Source organism: Lampris incognitus, chromosome 2, assembly GCF_029633865.1.
Source record: "Lampris incognitus isolate fLamInc1 chromosome 2, fLamInc1.hap2, whole genome shotgun sequence".
In the NCBI taxonomy this organism is placed as follows: domain Eukaryota; kingdom Metazoa; phylum Chordata; class Actinopteri; order Lampriformes; family Lampridae; genus Lampris; species Lampris incognitus.
Window position 1 is genome coordinate 22,091,445 of NC_079212.1, and position 18,641 is coordinate 22,110,085.

General features: G+C 44.0%; 1 protein-coding gene across 1 annotated transcript in view; it reads right to left on the bottom strand.

Moving 5' to 3' along the window:
* Positions 1-18,641, bottom strand: part of kmt2d (lysine (K)-specific methyltransferase 2D) — an 82,443-nt gene that overhangs the window by 24,477 nt on the left and 39,325 nt on the right. The gene's annotated exons all lie outside the window — the stretch shown is intronic.

The following is an 18,641-nucleotide window of genomic DNA, read 5'->3' on the forward strand; positions in this document are numbered from 1 at the left end:
GACATGTTCTTGAGATATCACAATATTATTCTGAGGTACAAGGGACTCCTTCAACCTAGAAACATGAGAGATGCAATTGAACTTGCTAATTATATTGCCAGGGGGTAACACGTTAAGTGAGAGAAGAATGGGACCAAGGATTGAACCCTGAAAAACTCCACAAAGTATAGGGCAATTGGGAACACACAGTTGTCTATGACAACCTGAAACTTCCTGTTAGACAGACAGGATGAGAGCCAATTGAGAGCAGAGCCCGAGATACCAAACCACTTATTTAAACATCCAAACAAGATGGAGTTACCAACAGTATAAAAAGCAGCAGTTAAGTAAAGTAGAACCAGGATAGAATGTTTGCCATTGTCAGCTTGCATGAGGATGTCATTCATCACTCATAGTAGTGTTGTTTCTGTACTATGTTGGTGGTGAAAGCCAGATTGGAATTTTTGAAAATATTGTTTCCTTCATACAGCAAAAAGGTTCTGGGTTCAAGCCCCTGGGTAGTCCAACTTTGGGGGTCATCCCGGATCATCCTCTGTGTGGAGTTTGCATGTTCTCCCCGTGTTTGCGTGGGTTTCCTCCGGGTGCTCCGGTTTCCTCCCACAGTCCCAAGACATGTAGGTCAGGTGAATTGGCCATACTAAATTGCCCCTAGGTATGAATGTGTGTGTGTGTGTGTGTGTGTGTGTGTGTGTGTGTGTGTGTGTGTGTGTGTGTGTGTGTGTGTGTCGGCCCTGAGTGATGGCATGGCCGCCTGTCCAGGGTGTCTCCCCGCATGCCGCCCAATGACAGCTGGGATAGGCTCCAGCATCCCCGAGACCCTGAGAGCAGGATAAGCAGTTTTGATAATAGATGGATGGATGTTTCCTTCAATGACTTCAGGGAGCTGCTGTGCAATGATTTTTTTTCAAGAATTTTGGAAATGAATGGTAGTTTCAAAATAGGTAGTTATTTGATTGGGTTGGATCAAGGGCAGGTTTGTTTTTTTTTCTAAATAGGATGAATGCTCGCCATCTTAAAACCATCAGGAACACAGCCACAGGCAAGAGAAAGATCAAAAAGATTAAAAAAGAGGTGGGAGAAAGAAAGAAAATGGAGAGCAGGCTAAAGCCCAGAGTAGGCAGAACCTCTATAAGGAATTTGGGGGATTACACCTAAAGGACAAGAAGACAGGCACATATAGGATAGAGTGGCAATGAGATTGTGCAGAGAAATCAGGGAGAAATCAGACAAGACAGTAGGACAGTAGACGGATTAATCAGGAAATATTAGCATTGTTAAAATTAGATCGAATGTTACTGATTTGTCAACAAAGGAAGCCAAAAAAAATTTCATAGTCTGCTGGGGAGCAGGCAGATACAGCAGGATGGGCAGGTTTACAAGCCGGTCAATTACTTTAAACAGGAACCTCGGATTGTGTTGTATTGTCACTAATTAGGCCTGCAAAGTAGTTAACTCTCGCCTCTTTGATGTTTTGGTTGAGCATGGACAGCAGTTCTTTCATAAGAAGGAGATGGGCCGTGAGTTTGGATTTCTTCCACCAATGCCCCACTCTTCTGACTTGCCTTTTCAGATGATGAATGTTGTCATTAATCCAGGGGGAAGAGCTAGTTGAAGAAAATGACCTAGTAGGGACATCTGGGTAGCACAGCGGTCTATTCCGTTGCCTACCAACATGGGGATCACTGCTTCGAATCCCCGTGTTACCTCCAGCTTGATCGGGCATCCCTACAGACACAATTGGCCATGTCTGTGGGTGGGAAGCCAGATGTGGCAATGTGTCCTAGTCGCTGCACTAGAGCCTCCTGTGGTCGGTCGGAGCGCCTGTTCGGGGGGGAAGGGGGAACAGCATGAGCCTCCCATTCCCTACATCCCCCTGGCGAAACTCCTCACTGTCAGGTGAAAAAAGTGGCTGGTGACTCTACATGTATTGGAGGAAGCATGTGGTAGTCTGTAGCCCTTCCTGGATTGGCAGCGGAGTTGGAGCAGAGATCGGGATGGCTTGGAAGAGTGGGGTAATTGGCCGGATACAACTGGGGAGAAGGGGGGGGGTGACCTGGTAGTGTAAGGCAGTGTTTCTCAACCTAGTCCTCAAGGACCCTCAAGGAGATTTTCTTTGCAACCCTGCCTATGTACACTACCGTTCAAAAGTTTGGGATCACCCAAACAATTTCGTGTTTTCCATGAAAAGTCACACTTATTCACCACCATATGTTGTGAAATGAATAGAAAATAGAGTCAAGACATTGACAAGGTTAGAAATAATGATTTGTATTTGAAATAAGATTTTTTTTACATCAAACTTTGCTTTCGTCAAAGAATCCTCCATTTGCAGCAATTACAGCATTGCAGACCTTTGGCATTCTAGCTGTTAATTTGTTGAGGTAATCTGGAGAAATTGCACCCCACGCTTCCAGAAGCAGCTCCCACAAGTTGGATTGGTTGGATGGGCACTTCTTTGAGCAGATTGAGTTTCTGGAGCATCACATTTGTGGGGTCAATTAAATGCTCAAAATGGCCAGAAAAAGAGAACTTTCATCTGAAACTCGACAGTCTATTCTTGTTCTTAGAAATGAAGGCTATTCCATGCGAGAAATTGCTAAGAAATTGAAGATTTCCTACACCGGTGTGTACTACTCCCTTCAGAGGACAGCACAAACAGGCTCTAACAGGTACTATTTAATGAAGATGCCAGTTGGGGACCTGTGAGGCGTCTGTTTCTCAAACTAGAGACTCTAATGTACTTATCTTCTTGCTCAGTTGTGCAACGCGGCCTCCCACTTCTTTTTCTACTCTGGTTAGAGCCTGTTTGTGCTGTCCTCTGAAGGGAGTAGTACACACCGGTGTAGGAAATCTTCAATTTCTTAGCAATTTCTCGCATGGAATAGCCTTCATTTCTAAGAACAAGAATAGACTGTCGAGTTTCAGATGAAAGTTCTCTTTTTCTGGCCATTTTGAGCGTTTAATTGACCCCACAAATGTGATGCTCCAGAAACTCAATCTGCTCAAAGAAGTACCCATCCAACCAATCCAACTTGTGGGAGCTGCTTCTGGAAGCGTGGGGTGCAATTTCTCCAGATTACCTCAACAAATTAACAGCTAGAATGCCAAAGGTCTGCAATGCTGTAATTGCTGCAAATGGAGGATTCTTTGACGAAAGCAAAGTTTGATGTAAAAAAAATCTTATTTCAAATACAAATCATTATTTCTAACCTTGTCAATGTCTTGACTCTATTTTCTATTCATTTCACAACATATGGTGGTGAATAAGTGTGACTTTTCATGGAAAACACAAAATTGTTTGGGTGATCCCAAACTTTTGAACGGTAGTGTACCTGTTTGTAGTTATTCAACCAATCAGCAATGAATGTCAGACTTTGCACACCTTGTATAATTAAGTGCTATGAGATGATTGGTTGAGTAAGTACAAGCAGGGCTACCTATGCAGGGTTACAATGAAAATCTGCAGGATGGGGGGGGGGGTCCTTGAGGACTGGTTTGAGAAACACTGGTGTAAGGAGCTGTGGTATCGAGCGCAGAAGCACACTGATCGTTGCACCAGGTTACAAGATCATTAACATTTGAGGAATCAAGTGTGTGTGGGGAGGTTATAAAAATAAGAGAAACAGGATGAAAAGTAGTTGCAGAGTGGGTACTGAAGAACCCAGAGTGTACTATGCACTTCTGCGGTTGAGCAGAAGACTGAAGCATGGTGTCAAAAAATGCATTTGTGGTCACAGACAAAATCAAACAGATTTCAAAGTCAGAACAAGGGTAAAAACAAGGTCAAGAGTGTGACCATGGTCATGCGTAGAGCCAGACTCATGTTGAACAAGGTTAAAAGAGATGGTAATATTTAAAAAGTTGGTTGAAAGAGAATCTGAGAGGTTGTCAATATGCACACTAAAATCACCAGCCATAACTATCATATTTGAGAACCACCAAAGTACTCCTCCACTCAAAAATGTGTTTTTCTTATTTTTGTGTCCCCTAAAATGTCTGGTCTTGACTATATTGACTTATACCTGTGCAAAGTATGTCACTAGAGCAGTGTTTTCACATTCCTCTACTGGAGGAGGTGCTGTCTATGCACTTCCCTAAAATCTGAGATTCAAATATACCCTGGGTAAACTAGATTTGGTATGTCACAAATTCAGAAGCCAATCGCTGACCAATATTCAAATGTATGTCGGGCAAAAAAACCTGAAACCTCCTGCGCAGGGCAGACTTGTCGGTATCCACCTTATTCCAAGCTCCCATGATACCTTGCGTGAATTATGGGCGTGACTTCCGGAGCATCCTGTCACTGAACCAGAACCGGCATTTTCCATGGTAATGGTACGCTAACCGTCTTTTATGGCGTCTCATTCATTCATGAGGCTCTAGCCAGCCAAATTAGCTAACGATGTGGGAACACAACCTCACAGAGCTCAAAAAGGGGTGAAATAAAAATACCTTTGCCGTCTGTAATATATGGTTGAGAAGATGATGTGAAGAAGTGGCTTCGTATCACATACGGTAGCATTTTTAGCTATTCTGTTGAGTCTGCCTCACCGTTGGTAAGGCGATGAGTAATTTAAAAAGCTCAGAGGCGTACCAATATCTACACAGCAATAAAGTCAGCCGGGTGTTATTTAAGGATGTTGGAAACGACCTTGTCTACCCAAAAGCAGAAATAGAGCCAAGTCAGAGCCTGCACGTATCTCATCATAAGGCTTGGGTGCTAGCATCAGCGACAGGTGACATATAGACAGCAGGCTGCTCATGTATTGCAGGGCCAGGATGCTCTTGTAGTCATGCAGCAGCAATTCTGTGGAAGGCCAGTAAAGTAATGACATGAAAAGACATGAAAAATTTGATTTTATTATGATATTTTTACAAATAAATTTATTCAACCGAAAACTGCACTGTTCTTCAATTAACTGACTGCTTGATGTGTTTTTGTAGTTGTTGCTGCTGCACACAACCTCAAATCTCACAACTAACTCTGTACATTTAGTCAAGTACTATGCTTGAGTACAATTTTGAGGTACTTATACGTTACTTGAGTATTTACATTTTATACTACACTATATACTATACAAGAGTCTTGAACTCTAGTAGTGGAATCCCTGTGTAGAGCACGCAGTCGGCATCATCTTTCAGTGTAACATCTGCAACAGACAGCAACCTCTCAGGGGATGGTGTTGTCAAGCCACATGTGATGGTTGCTCCTTTGGAGTAGCTGTTGTATTCCATTGCTGGGTCTGCCCATTGTGTTTGGGCATCATGAAAAGTCTTTGAAATAGGACCTGGCTCCTCAGAAACCTCCATCTCGCCAGACTCATCTGCAGGTAATACATAAAGTGCACATTTAGGTCACAATTATTTTTCTTTCTTTTTTTTATTTAACCTTTATTTATACAGGTAATCCTATTGAGACAACGGAGTCTTATTTTCAAGAGAGACCTGTCCTGGAACGAACATAAACAATGCAATACAACACTGAGCTAGACAGGTTGATCAGTACAAAACACAAGACGTACTGCTTCAGTAGTGATCAATTCAAGCAGATGGAAAAGTACACAAAGATTGACAGAAATTAAATGTACACAAATTTAAAGAACAATGTTCAGATAATTTTAAACACTGTGCCTTACTTGTAGTTGTTGTCAGACTATTCTCTACTGCAAATAAGCACTCCAAACCAAGTGGTGTTGTATGGGGGACTAGGGATGGCTAATCAGAATCTAATTTGCACACAGACATCAGGATACATAGCCTAGGTTTAATACTTTCAAAATAAATATTCTGTATCTGCTGGTTAAAACAGGGAATGAAATTGGCACCTGCCAAATAAAGGATAACGTTACATGTCTGTGGCAAGTAAAAATTTCTGGTCACCTGCCTGTCAACATGGCAGACAGGTTTTTCTTATACTAATAACATTTTTAAAAACAATGCTTAAGTTAAGAATAGTTAGGGATAGTCAGATTCCGAAAACTAAAAAACGTGGTGTAAACAAAGCTAGCAAACAAGTCAACATCACATTAACTTACCGGTTTGTTGTGACATGAGTCCTGAAGAGTCGGCGTCTCTTCTTCTCAGGTGGCCTCTCGCAAACCAGAAAAAGTGTTGGGTAAGGGTTATCCAGCGTTGGCTTATCAACAAAATTAGACGCGCAAACATAAAGCGTTTGAGGGGGCTTTTTTAAGTTTAAGTTTTCCAGCCAGTTCTTTTTGTCTCGTCGTCTTGTGGGAGGCGATGGAAAGTGTACCCTTACTGACGGGAACAGTCTGATTTAGTTTTAGGCTTATGATCGAAGCACTCCCGTTTAAGCCACTCGATAAGTTTCGTCTGGTTGTACGTACAACCACGAACAGCACATGTTGTCCCCGAGGTCCGTAATTACATTTTATATGTAGGTTAGCAACTTTTACCATCTTTTTTTAAACACGAACAGCAATAGCTAACACTTCTTCAGCCAGATCTGCCGCCGGTCTATGATACTGCTTCCGCCGAACACCGGAAGTATTACCCATAATCGTTTCCCCAGTGACCCCCAGTGACCCCCCCCCCAAGGAAACTCGTGGATAGACAGCATGTTTGCATTACCATAGTAAAAGTTTTGAAAGCAAACGTGGTAGAGTGAGCAGTTTTGGGATGTAAACCAGACCCTGGAGCTTCCTTCCGCTATCTACCAAAAAAAGCCCACTATATTGCTGAAACGGTTGGAATTTATTCAGACATCGAGCTCACATTTCTTAAAACCTGTGGGAACTGCATATCTGCAATGCTCATTTCAGTGAGGAGTGTTTCCCTAACCCAGTGGTTCTCAAACGTTTTCTGTCATGCCCCCCTTTGGAGGAAGAACATTTTTCGTGCCCCCCGCCCCAACAAAATGGTGACAAAATGGGCCAAGTTTAACTTTATTTTAACAACATCAAGATCCGTACAAACGCCCGCACAGTTCTCCCATTTCAGCCCATGTTCTGTCAGGTAACAGTCTGTCTACTCGGGACGTACTTGCAAAACAGCAAATCCTCACACAGTGACTCTGACGTGACAAAGCGAAGATAAGCAATAAATGAGCAGTCTTTATTGCTGTCCGTAGCCTCGTCCATTTGTAAGGCGAAACGTTTGCCTTTCAGTTTTTCAATGAGTTGTTCTTCAAGGTCATTTGAAATGTCGCATACGTCTTGCAACTGTATCATTGGACTGAGGGATAGCCTTCAATTTTGCGGCGCGTGTCTCATCAAACATAGTTGACACCATGTAACTAAAGCCGCGGGAAATATGAACTCTTCTGTTACTGCGTGTGGTTTCGTGCACTGGGCAATTCTGTATGCGACTTTGTGTGATGCCATTGGTGCTTTGTTGTTCACTGATGCAGCTTTTGCAAAGCAATGTTCCTGCTGACGGTATGCACCAAGTTTTCTCTGAAAGTACGCGAGTGGCTTATTGGCGTGACTGGAGTGTAATGTCTCCAAGTGTCTTTTTTAAATTGTTTAGTCTACAAACTGCCAGTTTTCAGACATAGAATACACACGGTCTCGCCCACCACATTCACTGTGAACCCAAGAGCAAGATAGGCTTCGTCATATTTTCTTGGTTTTTGGTTGATTGCCGTCAGCTAAGCACTTTATCTTGCTCGTCTCGGAAGCATCGCCTTTCCTTTCAGGTAGAGGCTACTTCCCATCGATGCAGAGAACGGAAGTGGAGTAGAGAACGGTCAACTGAGCAGGCGCGAAATGCCTCCACACGCCCCGCGTAGCATCCAGGCGCTAGGATTCTAGGAAGACCCACCCCTACTCTGCGTCTGATTATCTAACTTTAACCCTAACCCCGCCCTAACCCTAACCTACCCAAACAACGGAGGCAACAAGTACTTGCGCATGCTCAGTTGACCGTTCTCTGCATCGACAGGAACTAGCCTCTACCAATGCAAAAGTCACTGGGTTTTCACCAGTAATCAGTTTGGAAGGCTGATGCTGTGCCGACTATTTATCCCGGGACAGTGACAGCGAGTTGGAGTTAGTATGTAAGTTATGCATTTCTTTTACTCAACCAACAGTCAAATGAAAGCTTTCCTTGTGTAATATTTGTGGCTAATAAATAGCTTTAACTACGTTCGCTGTTTGCTGCTGCTAGTTGTTAGCAGATGTTTCAAAGTAAACGATGACGGCGGGCCCGCGGTGCATCATTTTTCACCGGAATTATGGCGCGGTGTGCAATGTAATCCTCGTTTCAAGTCTGGACTTCGATCCATTAAAGGCGTCCGTTGTAGTGTGCTCCGAGGGCTGACTGAGCAGCGGCGTCGGGAACCGTCAAGTGCGGGTCGCCTCGCCCTGACATCCCGGCGGTTTTGAATTTTAGACTACTCCGAGTGAGCCAGTTCCCAGGCAAACTCAACCAACAGTCAAATGAAGGCTTCCTACATGTAACATATGTCCTTTGTGACTTATAAATGGCATTAATCGTGTTAGCTTTTTTGCTAGCTGCTGCTAGTTGTTCGTTAATAGCAAAACCGTCAAACGTTTCAAAGTTCAGCCATGTATAATGGCGACCCGAGGTGCGTCGTTTTTCACCCGACAAACGGCGCGGTGTGCAATGTAAACTGATGTATTTTGTGTTTGTCTGCTCTGGACACTTCCCTGGGGTGCCATTGGAGGGCGCCAGTGTTTATATATTGGGCATCACTGTTTCCGGGTTGTCTTATTCTGCACTCTCTCTCTGGAATAAAGTCGGATCACAGCACAATGAAAGTCCGCTTCGCTCCTGTTATTTTATTACGTACTTCAAGTTTAGTACAGAGAAGTCGGTGACTTCCATCTGTGAATCTAATAAATTGGCGACGAGTACGGTACACCTGGCGTTCCCTACAACGCTGCGGTAACGAAGAATCCGCGTTAGCAAGTTAGCAACGTGTGACTGGGTTAACAGTGCTAGTTGCTAGTTAGCGGTGCCGGTATCACTGCAAAGAAGAGATGGCGGGGATCATCGGGCATATTGATGCCTCTGACGAGGCGGCGGAGCAGTGGTCAATCAATCAAGTTGCATTTTATGTAGCGCTTTTCTAGTGGTCAACATATGTGGAGAGGTTTGAGCGTTTTGTGCTGGCAAATGAGATTTAGTGGGAGAAGAAGCTGTCAGTTTTTCTAAGTGTGGTCGGGCCGACAACTTATGGACTATTGCGCAGCTTAATTGCCCCAGACAAGCCAGGAGGGAAAACATGATCAGACTGTGGCTGTATTGCAGGCCCATTTCTCCCCGAAGCCCATTGTGATCGCCGAAAGATATCGCTTTCACAAAAGGAACCAAGCGGAGGGGGAAACAATAGCACAATATATTGCTGATCTAAAAAAAAACTGTCGGAGCACTGCGAGTTTGGGGCTTATTTACACGATGCTCTGAGGGACAGATTTGTTTGTGCCCTCAACAGCGAGTCCATTCAGAAGAAGCTGTTAACGGAGCATGCCCTCTCACCTACCAGAGAGCAGTGGAAATCGCCATCTTTGTGGAGACGGTGGCAAGGGAGTCCCAGCAGCTCAGCGGCTCCTTAAAAAAATGAATGCCATGTCTCTTCCAGTCACTCCGGGGAGATGCACTTGATGTGGCAGGACAAATCATACCGTAAGTGACTGTTTCTACAAAGATCAGCTCTACCACTGCTGCGGTAAGAAAGGCCACATTTCACGCACATGCAGAGAGAGCAAGCAGGGAAATAAGGCAGGTAACACAATTTGGAAAATAAAGGGGCAGAAAGGGAAAGATTGTTCCAAGAGACAGTTAAATAAATTGGACACCAGTGCCAAGCCAAGTGACACTGATACTGACTCAGACGCTGAATTAGCCCTGCACAAGGTAGATATAGCTGTGAGTGAAAATGTCAATACAGCAAGACAATCTGGCCTATTCAGTAATGTGGGTCAGGCCAAAAGTAGAGGGGCTAGCAACAGAGATGGAACTAGACACTGGTGCAGCAGTCTCCGTTATTTCAGAAGAGTTGTACAAAGCAAAATTCAGCCACGTTCCCCTGCGCCATATCCACGTCCTGCTGAAAGCCTACTCAGGTCACGTGATCCCCAATGTTGGGGTCCTGAAAGTTAGCGTGCAGATAAACAAAGAGCACGACTCCCCCTATATGTGGTGTAAGGTAATGTACCACCCCTTTGTGGGCAGGAGTGGCTGAGAAGATTGAGACTGAACTGGAGAGCCACAGAAACTGTCAGATCCATACATCACATGCGGGGAGACACGTTGGAAGCTGTGCTACACCGACATGCAGATGTATTCAAAGATGAACTGGGAAAGGCTGTGAAGTAGCACTGACACTGAAGCCAGAACATCAACCGAAGTTCTGTAAGGCTCGTGTGGTCCCACATGCACTCAGGCCCAAAGCGGAAGCAGAACTGGAGCACTTGCAACAACTAGGTGTTATTTCCGCAGTGAAATTCAGTGAGTGGGCCACCCCCATTGTGCCGATCATGAAGAAAAAGGGGGATGTATGCATCTGCAGGGATTTTAAGGTAACTCTCAACCCCGCACTTTGTGCTGAACATTATCCTATTCCCCAGATAGAAGATCTGTTTGCTTCCCTAGCGGGGGGGGGCAGTGTTTCAGCAAACTGGATCTCTCCCATGCTTACCTGCAGGTGCCGGTTCAGGAGGGCTCTCACAGTTACCTTACCATCACCACACAGAAGGGAATGTTCCACTACAACCGGCTGCCGTTTAGAATAACGTCAGCGCCATCAATCTTCCAAAGAGTAATGGACCAAGTTCTTCAGGGGCTTCCCAATGTGCACTGTTTTCTGGACGACATTTTAGTGACTGGACAGGACAATGCTGATCATCTAAAAAACTTGGAGACAGTGCTGAGTCGCTTGGAGAACTTTGGCCTCCGGGTGCAGAAGAAAAAGTGTGAGTTTTTCAGGAACTCACTGAAATATCTGGGACACACCATCGACGCCACAGGCCTCCACAAATCCCCAGAAAAACTCAGGACTATTGCCGAGGCCCCTGTCCCAATGAATGTAAGCCAACTCCGCTCCTTTTTAGGACTGATAAATTATTATGGCAGATTTGTCCCAAACATGACAAGAAGACTAGCCCCCTGCACAAATTATTGCATTCAGGGGCACAGTGGGAATGGTCCCCAGAGCATGAAAAAGCGTTCTGCTCAACGAAAGAACAGCTCCTCTCTGAGAGAGTGTTAACTCATTATGACCCCCAACTGCCGATCGTACTGGCGTGGGATGCCTCGCCGTACGGAGTGGGCACAGTGATTTCTCATGTGATGCCTGGTGGTCAAGAGAGGCCCATAGTATTCACCTTGAGCAAAACTGCTCAAATTGAATGGGAGACCTTGGGGGTCATATTCGGCGTACGCAAATTTTTTGCATATCTGTATGGGCGCCATTTCACCCTTCTCACAGACCACCGGCCACTGATGACAATATTGAGCCCCAGTAAAGCCATCCCGTCTATGGCAGCTGCAAGGCTGCAGCGATGGGCCCTTGTATTGGCGGCTCACAACTACACTATCCAATACAGGAGTGTAGCTGAACATGGAAATGCAGATGGCCTCTCATGCTTGCCATTGCAGGTGGATCACAAGGACACGAAAGATCCCCCACGAAAGATCCAGTGCCAATTCCCCCAGCGGGTAGGCAGGATTTCCCCCCGAAAAGTCACTCAGTCCCACAAACGGAGTCAGTAAACTCAGGGCCGACAGAAGTATCGGTTGAGGCTTATGCTCCCCCAGAGACTGTTCCTTCAGAGGCTGTTAGGAGGTACCCTACACGGAAAAGAAAACCCCCAGACCGCCTCAATCTGTAATGGACTTTGGGTTAAAGGGGCACTCGCCACACTAGGTTAGTTAGTGAGTTGGGCAGTTTACCACCGCTCACCCGGGTTGTGTAACATGTGCAAGTTCTGTTTTTTTAATGCAAGTGATATTATGTTATCTTTTTTAAAGTATTCTGTGTTGTTCTGCAGGAATATTCGGGTGTTATTCAGGAGCTATAAATGGGCATTCAGGTTTTTCAGGGAACTCCGAGCTAAATAAGTGGGGAGATGTGATGTATTTTGTGTTTGTCTGCTCTGGACACTTCTCTATGGTGCCGTTAGAGGGCGCCAGTGTTTATATATTGGGCATTACTGTTTTCGGGTTGTCTTATTCTGCACTCTCTCTCTGGAATAAAGTCGGATCACAACACAATGAAAGTCCGCTTTGCTCCTGTTATTTTATTATGTACTTCAAGTTTAGTACAGAGAAGTCGGTGACTTCCATCTGTGAATCTAACAAACCTTTTTAGTCTGGACTCTGATCCCAACCAGGCTCGCGTGACAGTAAATTATGCCACAAGGGAGCTTGACGAAGCTGGAGATGGTTCATTTTTTTCAGAGAATAATTTTAAATAATTTGTTGCAGTGGAAGGAGATGGGCTCGCCAATCACAAGGATTTCAGGTTGAGGCATCCGCCATCGTTGATCGTCAGCTTTTGACGACAAAGGTCATCAGACGCCACACCAGCCGTACACAATTAAAATAATCAGGCTGATTCATTTACAATACCTACTTTTTCAGGTAATTCTAACGTTTAAATCATGGGGGATGGGGTGTTGATTTCGTAATCTACATTGTTCTTCACCGGTTCCCATCACACCTTCTCTGATGTTACATCATCTCCTGCTGGGCCCGAATAGGCCTTCTGACAATGAGAAGAACTCGCAAATAAGGATCACCCTCGCAAAAAGCATCTCAGAGATTCAGTTTTTTTTTTTTAACAATCCAGGTATGGGGTACAGCTGAGCTATAAAGAGGCGTGTAACCCACATGAAACGTTGGGTTATCAATGGGTTAAAAAAAGAAATCTGAGCGCATTATGGGTGATGTCCAGTAGAGAGTGCATGCGTGCTCTAATTAATTGTGCCAGGCCTCTTGCAGTGCAAAACTACCTGTGGAAAATCATGGTGAGAAATGTTTAAAAATAGTCACAGAACATGAAAATATTCGGTTAATGTATATCAGTCCTTGCTAATAAGATACTCATCTGTTAGCGACCAGATTATTGACGAGAGAAGTCAGTTTTATTACATAGTTTTTCCACTTTTCTACCAGGAACTTCGGTAAGTCAATATGAAGCACATGTTCGCTAGCTACAAAGTAAAAGTATCTTTATTGTCCCTTACAGGGAAATAAGTTTGCAGCCAGTATATATATAAAACTCTCACACAAAACAAAACATACAAACACCAAGGCAGAATTGACACATCACTGATGGACAAAAAAAAAACGACATAGTTGGCAAGGAGAATCAAAGGAGTTCAAATATACAGACCATGGAAACAACCGATCTGCAGACAACAGATGAATGCTATCTACCATTTAATTGGTTAGAAGTGGGGACAAAGGACGCCTTGTATCTCATAGTCCTAATGCAGGGCATCCTCAACCGACGACCTGACGGTAACAGCTAAAAGCACCCCAGAAGGGAAGTAGCCTTTCTGAACACCTTCTTATTAGAAAGGTCAGAAAACTGGGCTTGACTTCGCCCTGAAATCTTACTAGCCCATCTGATGAGTCTATAGTGATTGCCAGCTTGAAAAACGAGAGCGGTTTACAGCAAATTCTGTTGTTGGAATCACAGATTGTAAAAAAAAAAAAAAAAAACCGAACAAACAAAATAAAACAATCGTGGTGATAAGGAAGTATTGTGAAATGTTTGAGTGTTACATTGGTGCATTCTCTATCATTGTTATGTTAAGCTAGGCAGCTAGCTAGCTTTATTTTGTTACCTGCGTATCTTGTGTTCTCATATAAGGTGCTACGGTAGTGTACTGGCTAATTTTGTTTTTATTAGCGGTACCTTTTGTATTGTCGTATTTTATTTGAACGAGCAGACATTAAACATTGTTTACATTAAAGGTGGGTTGCACTAAATTCACAGTATTCTCAGGTAAACGGAGCATTTAGCTAAATCCATGATGGTTTTTACCAAAGCATTTACAAGTTTAATACGTTGTATAGCAAGCTAAAATTACATTTGTTAGATGTAAGGATAAATATTAAATTTATTCACAATATTAATATCTAGTTCATAAGTATGGACAAAATAAACTTTCTAAAAGAAATAAGAAAATGTGGAAAAATTTTTAAAGGTGTAATATTTCATTGTACTGACATGATGGAAAGAAGAAAGGTAGGCATACTGTGTGTGCAAGAGACCAGGTGGAAGGGGAGTAAGGCCAGGAGTATCGGAGGTGGGTTCAAACTCTTCTACCATGGTGTGAATGGGAGGAGTAATGGGGTAGGGGTAATTCTGAAGGAAGAGTATGTCAAGAGCGTGCTGGAGGTGAAGAGAGTGTCAGACAGAGTGATGAGTATGAAGCTGGAAATTGAAGGTTTATTGCTGAATGTTATCAGCGCATATGCCCCGCAAGTTGGGTGTGAGATGGATGAAAAAGAAGAATTCGGGAGTGACGACATGGTGGAGAGGGTACCCAAGGAGGAGAGAGTGGTGATTGGAGCGGACTTCAATCGACATGTTGGTGAAGGGAACAGAGGTGATGAGGAAGTGATGGGAAGGTATGGAGTCAAGAAGAGAAATGTGGAAGGACAGATGGTGGTCGATTTTGCGAAATGGATGGAAATGGCTGTGGTGAATACATATTTCAAGAAGAGGGAGGAACACAGGGTGACGTACAAGAGTGGAGGAAAGTGCACACAGGTGGACTATATCTTATGTAGAAGGCGTCATCTAAAAGGGATTGGAGACTGCAAGGTGGTGACAGGGGAGAACGTAGCTAGGCAGCATCGGATGGTGGTCTGTAGGATGACTTTGGAGACCAAGAAGAGGAAGCGAGTGAAGACACAGCCAAAGATCAAATGGTGAAAGTTGAAGAAGGAAGACTGTTGTGTGAAGTTCAGGCAGGAGTTAAGACAGGCACTGGGTGGCAGTGAAGAGTTGCCAGATGGCTGGACAACCACTGCAGAAATAGTGAGGGAGACAGCTAGGAAGGTACTTGGTGTGTCATCAGGACAGAGGAAGGAAGACAAGGAGACTTGGTGGTGGAATGAGGAAGTACAGCAAAGTATACAGAGGAAAAGGTTGGCAAAGAAGAAGTGGGATAGTCAGAGAGATGAAGAAAGTAGACAGGAGTACAAGGAGATGCAGCGTAAAGCAAAGAGAGAGGTGGCAAAGGAAAAGGCGTATGGTGAGTTGTATGACAGATTAGACACTAAGGAAGGAGAAAAGGACTTGTACCGATTGGCTAGACAGAGGGACCAAGCTGCAAAGGATGTGCAGCAAGTTAGGGCGATCAAGGATAGAGATGGAAATGTGCTGACAAGCGAGGAGAGTGTGCTAAGAAGGTGGAAGGAATACTTTGAGGGGCTGATGAATGAAGAAAATGAGAGAGAGAGAAGGTTGGATGATGTAGGGATAGTGAATCAGGAAGTTCAGCGGATTAGCAAGGAGGAAGTGAGGGCAGCTATGAAGAGGATGAAGAGTGGAAAGACAGTTGGTCCTGATGACATACCTGTGGAGGCATGGAGATGTTTAGGAGAGATGGCAGTGGAGTTTTTAACTAGATTGTTTAACACAATCCTGGAAAGTGAGAGGATGCCTGAGGAGTGGAGAAGAAGCATACTGGTACCGATTTTCAAGAACAAGGGCGATGTGCAGAACTGTAACAACTACAGAGGTATAAAGTTGATCAGCCACAGCATGAAGATTTGGGAAAGAGTAATAGAAGCTAGGTTAAGAGGAGAGGTGACGATCAGCGAGCAGCAGTATGGTTTCATGCCACGAAAGAGCACCACAGATGCGATGTTTGCTTTGAGAATGTTGATTGAGAAGTATAGAGAAGGCCAGAAAGAGTTGCATTGTGTCTTTGTAGATTTAGAGAAAGCTTATGACAGAGTGCCGAGAGAGGAGGTGTGGTATTGTATGAGGAAGTCAGGAGTTGCAGAGAAGTATGTAGGAGTGGTGCAGGATACGTATGAAGGAAGTGTGACAATGGTGAGGTGTGCGGTTGGAATGACAGATGGGTTCAAGGTGGAGGTGGGATTACATCAAGGATCGGCTCTTAGCCCTTTCTTGTTTGCAATGGTGATGGACAGGTTGACGGACAAGATCAGGCAGGAGTCTCCATGGACGATGACGTTCGCGGATGACATTGTGATCTGTAGCGAGAGTAGGGTGCAGGTTGAGGAGAGCCTGGAGAGGTGGAGGTATGCACTGGAGAGAAGAGGAATGAAAGTCAGTAGGAGCAAGACGGAATACCTATGCGTGAATGAGAGAGAGGACAGTGGAATGGTCAGGATGCAAGGAGTGGAGGTGACAAAGGCATTTGAGTTTAAATACTTGGGGTCAACTGTCCAAAGTAACGGGGAGTGCAGTAGAGAGGTGAAAAAGAGAGTGCAGGCAGGTTGGAGTGGGTGGAGAAGTGTGTCAGGAGTGATTTGCGACAGAAGGGTATCAGCAAGAGTTAAAGGGAAAGTTTACAAGATGGTTGTTAGACCAGCTATGTTATATGGTTTGGAGACAGTGGCACTGACGAAAAGACAGGAGGCGGAGCTGGAGGTGGCAGAGTTGAAGATGCTAAGATTTTCACTGGGAGTAACGAAGAAGGACAGGATTAGGAACGATTATATTAGAGGGACCACTCAGGTTGGACGGTTTGGAGACAAAGCAAGAGAGGCAAGATTGAGATGGCTTGGACATGTGTGGAGGAGAGATGCTGAGTATATTGGGAGAAGGATGCTGAATATGGAGCTGCCAGGGAAGAGGAGAAGAGGAAGGCCAAAGAGAGGAGGTTTATGGATGTGGTGAGGGAAGACATGCAGGTGGCTGGTGTGACAGAGGAAGACGCAGAAGACAGGAAGAAATGGAAACGGATGATCCGCTGTGGCGACCCCTAACGGGAGCAGCCGAAAGTAGTAGTTATATTTCATTGTTATGGTAAATTATAGTCTTGTAAAAACAAGGCATTGGTAATACATGCTGTAAAATTAGTTATTTCCATAATTAATGGTTTTATGCTACTGTAGAAATTATTGAGGTCTCAGGTTAAGATCTAAGAAAGCAAACATTTAACTATTTTCTGTACTATATGTGCAGTTTGGGTTTGTTTTTGTTTTTTGGACCTAGAATTAGCTTGGTTTCAAGCCATGCCTGAGCTTGATGGCGAGCTTGCCCAGTGAGAAACTCCAAGCAGGGAACGTCTGAAACCAGTGTGGCCAACTGGTTTGGATTCCTTTCTTCAGAGTGACTGATCTGATCCTCGTCAGGATTTTAGATAACACATTCACACTTTAGTTTTCTACCCGGGTAGGTAAGTGATCACAATATCAGTAAAAGGAAGACTGAAACTAATTTTTTCCAACAAAAGAACTAATACTCTCTAAACATTGAGGAAACGGTACAAAACCAAGGGACAAAAGGATATATGTGAATTTGTTTATTTTGCTAATTTAAACAGGACACTTTACATTTTTGTTTGATACTTTGCTCTTTCTTTATTAGGTGAGCTTTGTGTTTCATTATTTTGTACCATTAATGCAGTAATCATACAGTAAAGATAAACTGTAATAATTGTGTAATAAAGTTGCCAAGTATTCAATCTCATACAAAGTCTCCTCGTGAGCCTTTCTAACCTTACTACTTCAGAACCTGGGTTTGAAGTGTAGTATCTCTAGTCAATTGGGAACAGAGGTGCTACACTATTTAAAAAATGGCAAGCCAGCCAGGAGTAGTTTTGTGGTTACTTCCCCAGATATATGAACAGCTTGGCAATTTTACTCAGAACTCTGGTAATTTCCTTACCTTTTACTTGCCTTAAGTGTGTTACACTGTTATGTGCAACGACATTGATGTAATTCAAAATGAACATTTTAAGGTACCCAATTCAGTTTTAATTGGTGGGATATCTGGTACTGAAGCAGATGATGAGGTAATTGATTTTTTTCAGCAATATGGGTCAACAGCCAGGGTAATTCAGGTGGCTAGCTCTGATGTGCAATTTGAGAACACAGCCATTGTTGAATTCCAATTTGGCTCAGCTATCCAGTTGCTTTAAGATGAATTACCATGCAAACGCCCTAAATCTAACCCCAACGTTGTTCACCACCTCCAGCTTGTATCTAGCATTTACCCTACGAGGAAGGGCTTGAGCTTAACCCTTTCCTACTTAAGAGTTAAAAGACATTGCTAAATCGAGTGGTGCAGACTTTGAGAAAATTCTGCTTGACGAGTTAGCTAGAATTCAACAATCTGCAAAACCTGACCCCCAAGTTGAGTACAAACAGTTCACAATAAGTCAACCTCCATCACTTACCTGAGATGCAAATCCAACTGTGTCATTAGCAATCAATAAATCCCCTCCCACTGCAATATCAGACCCCAGTGTGACCAAGCTTCCTGAGAGCAGCCCACCTCCACCTGGTGATGGAGCTGAACCTTCACCTGTAAGTGCAAGGTCGACTTATCACCTACCACCAGAACATCTCTGTACACCGGAAGTCCAAAAGGTGGTAGTTGAGTACATTGTAAAGAGCACCGACCATTCCTGCCAGCACCACTGCTTTTCTAAACTGAGACCCTCTGTCCAAGCTTAGAAGCCGACTATGATATATGGTGAAGTAACGTCGAGTTCTAC